Source organism: Arachis ipaensis, chromosome B2, assembly GCF_059453495.1.
Source record: "Arachis ipaensis isolate K30076 ecotype BB chromosome B2, ASM5945349v1, whole genome shotgun sequence".
Lineage (NCBI taxonomy): Eukaryota > Viridiplantae > Streptophyta > Magnoliopsida > Fabales > Fabaceae > Arachis > Arachis ipaensis.
In genome coordinates, this window is record NC_142437.1 from 52,663,920 (window position 1) to 52,667,878 (window position 3,959).

The 3,959-nt window shown below is 39.7% G+C and overlaps 1 pseudogene; it reads left to right on the forward strand.

Moving 5' to 3' along the window:
- The first annotated feature begins 491 nt into the window (after positions 1-491).
- LOC148573986 (uncharacterized) lies at positions 492-2,693 on the forward strand (annotated as a pseudogene).
- Positions 2,694-3,959: the final 1,266 nt, after the last annotated feature.

The following is a 3,959-nucleotide window of genomic DNA, read 5'->3' on the forward strand; positions in this document are numbered from 1 at the left end:
ACAACAATAATCCACCACAGAGAAGAGTTTTGGCTTCCTACACATGTGCAGATCCTAGACATTGTGGGAGTAGCATTCTTACCCCAAATGTTAATGCAAATAACTTTGAACTAAAGCCACAACTCATCACCTTGGTTCAAAACAATTGTTCTTATGGAGGAGGACCACTTGAAGACCCTAACCAACACTTGTCCACCTTCTTGAGGATTTGTGACACTGTCAAAACCAATGGTGTGCACCCTGACAGTTACAAGCTACTGCTATTTCCATTTTCTCTCAGAGACAAAGCCACTCAATGGTTGGAATCCTTTCCAAGGGACAGCATCAACAATTGGGATGATCTAGTAACCAAGTTCCTTGCCAAGTTTTACCCACCTCAAAGAGTTATTAGATTGAAGACTGAAGTGCAAACATTCACACAAATGGATGCTGAACCCTTGTATGAGGCATGGGAACGATACAAAGCTCTAATTAGGAAGTGTCCACCAGGAATGTTCAGTGAGTGGGACAGATTGCAGAATTTCTATGAAGGCTTGACACTGAAATCTCAAGAAGCTTTAGATTATTCAGCAGGAGGCTCTTTACAACTAATGAAAACGGCAGAGGAAGCCCAAAATCTCATTGATATGGTGGTCAACAATCAATATTTCTTTTCTCATCAAAGGCAATGCCAACCATCACAAAGGAAAGGAGTGATGGAGTTGGAAGGAGTGGACTCAATCCTAGCTCAAAACAAAATGATGCAGCAGCAAATTCAACAATAATTTGAGCAAATGGCCAAGAGGATTGATAGCCTTCAAGTTGCAGCAGTCAAAACAAGCCAACCATCATCCACATGGGGGCAAAATGAAGAAACTCAAGAGGAACAACAGCAAGAACAAGTCCAGTACATGCATAACCAAAATTCTGGGCCAAATGAAGTCTATGGTGATACTTACAATCCCTCTTGGAAAAACCATCCCAACCTTAGGTGGGGAGACAATCACAATCAACAGCAGTCATGGCAAAGAAACTCCACTCAAAATAATTGGAAAAACACAAACCACAATAACCCAACCTCTAACCAAAACACATACAGAAAACCACAAAACACTTACCCCAATTCTAACCATCATCCATCCAATAACCAAGCCTCAAACCAAAACACTTATCCTCAACCCTCCACACCTCACAATCAACCAATTTCACAAGACTCTCAGAGAATTAACAACTTGGAGCTCTTGATGGAAAAGATGATGAAGAATCAAGAGATGACATTGAGGAATCAGGAAGCATCCATGAAAAATATGGAAAGGCAAATTGGACAACTCTCCAAGCAAATCACCATTGAGAGGCCATCAAGCTCACTACCTAGTGACACTATCCCTAATCCAAAAGAGGAGTGCAAGGCAATACAACTAAGGAGTGGCAAGACCCTGGTGAAAAATGAAGAAGCAACCAAGAGACCAAAGGAAAGTGACAAGAAACAAGCTGGGGAAGAAAAGGCCAATGATGAGAATGCAACAACAAGCAAGCATGCCTCCGAGGGGCTCAAAGATAAGAAAGACCGACCACAAAAATTAAGAGAAGGGAAGGAAGCAATGAAAGAGCCAACCAAGGAAAAAAGGCAGGGAGTGAACTTCACACCACCTCTGCCATATCCTCAAAGGTTCAACAAAGAGACTAAGGACCAACACTTCCCAAAATTCCTTGAAATCTTCAAAAAGTTGGAGATCAATATTCCCTTAGCTGAAGCACTTGAGCAAATGCCCCTGTATGCTAAGTTCCTGAAAGAACTCATAAAAAAAAAGAGGAGTTGGCAAGAAAAAGAGACTGTGCTTCTCACTGAAGAGTGCAGTGCACTCATTAGAAAAGGACTCCCTCCCAAGTTAGAAGACCTTGGAAGTTTCTTCCTACCTTGCACCATTGGAAATCTACTTATCAACAGGGGGATGTGTGACTTAGGAGCAAGCATAAATTTAATTCCATCATCCTTAGTGAAAAAGCTTGGCATAGAGAAGGTGAAACCAATACAGATGTCCTTAGAATTGGTGGATCAGTCAGTGGTATATCCCAAGGGAGTGATTGAAAACCTTTTAGTTAAGGTTGACAAGTTCATTTTTCCTGCGGACTTTGTAATACTGAACACTGAAGGAGAAGAAAATAATTCAATCATCTTGGGAAGGCCATTTTTAGACACTGCTAGAGCCATCATGGATGTAGAGCAGGGAGACTTAACTCTTAGGATGCATGAGGACAGCATTACCCTGAAAGTGTTCCCAGAACCACAAATTAGTGAAGAAAGAAGCAAGGTGGTCAGTGACTGTTTTCCAAGGCAAGCAATCAACAACACAGGGGAGCAGAGGAATGAACAGGTGCAAGGAGGAGAAAGAATTCAAAAAGGAATCAGGATGATAAACAAGAAGGAAGGTACCACAACCAAAGCTGCTGTCAAGGAAGAAAGGTTAACAAGAAAAAGGAAGAAAAACAAGAAGGAGGCTCACAAAGGGTGGAAGAATAAAAAAATCCCAACTGAAGGATTCTCCAAAGGCGACAAGGTGCAACTAATATATCAGCAGATGGGAACTGAGGATCACTACACTGTTAACCAAGTACTCTCTCTTGAGCATGTGGAAATTGAGCACCAAGGGACAAAGAAGAAGCTCACAGTCAGAGGGGACAAGCTGAGGCACTACAGTCATCAACCACCATAAAAGAAGGGTTCAATGTCAAGCTAGTGACAATAAAAGAGCGCTTGTTGGGAGGCAACCCAACCTGAAGTAGTTTTCTTTTCATAGCTATTTTAATAAAGAGGTCAATTAGCTTTATCTGTATTACAAGAAGTTAAGTTTGGTGTTGCACACCAAAACAATATAAGAGAGAATGAAGGATTCTAAGTTTGGTGTTCCACCAAAATCCCATCATAAAACACATTCTCACTTCCTGCATAAAGCTAGCTTCAAGCATTCAGATAAACTAGTTGACTATTCTGCTGTTTTCTAGTTATTAGTTTTATTGCTTTTGAAAAAAAAGAAAAAAAAAAGAGATTTTGCATATAGCTAATTTGTTGCATAAGAAGCATTGGCAAGGAACTAAGTTTGGTGTTCACACACCAAAGTCAGTTCAAGAGCCCACAAATAAGTCTTGCAGATTAGCCGAATACCTAAAGGAGTCGAAAAGCAAGCAACATTTGAGGAGTATGCAGGAAAATAGCCAACAAATCAAGGAACATCTGCATTATGACTTACAAGGAACAAACAGAAGGAAGAATGAAAAGCTGCAACCCAACAGGTTGTATTTATACTTGATCCTTGTTGTTGTGTAATGATTTAATTCAGAGAGTCCTTTATGTCTGGCTGGAATGATCATGTAGTTGCAAGTGGAAGTACATGTTGAAGAAAGCTATCTGCTTAAATTTTGCTTGAAAGTTATCTGCATAATAATTGTCATCATCCATCAACTTGAACACTTTGTTTTGTTTTCCCTTTCTGTTTGAATAAAAGAGAGATGTTTGATTTAGAAAAGTAATTGTCCAATGTTGCAAAAGTTAGAATGAAAGTTAGTGGAGGTATATGTTTGATTTAATTGTTAGCTCATAAAATAAACGTTGCAGAATGACTTGTTTCTTAAAGCCTAAGCTAGTTTGCTGCTATGATCCTTCAAATAATGAAAGCCCCTTGAAAATAAACCAAAACAGAAAGAAAAAGAAAGAAGAAAAGCCAAAAGTTGGCAAAGAAACAAACAATAAGGCTAGACACCAATAGCTTGGACCCTAGAACATATGCCTGTGGTGTTTGTGTACTAGGATATGCTTGGACAAGTAGGTTCTAAGGAGTATCTTAAAACTTGGCAACTTAGATCAACTGATTTGGGATTGTCAACTAAAAGTCCACAATAAAGAGCAACCTAGCTACAAAACATTTAGTAATCCAAAGAGATGCTGGGCATCAATGATCCTAGGAAGAAAAAGGTGAGCCATG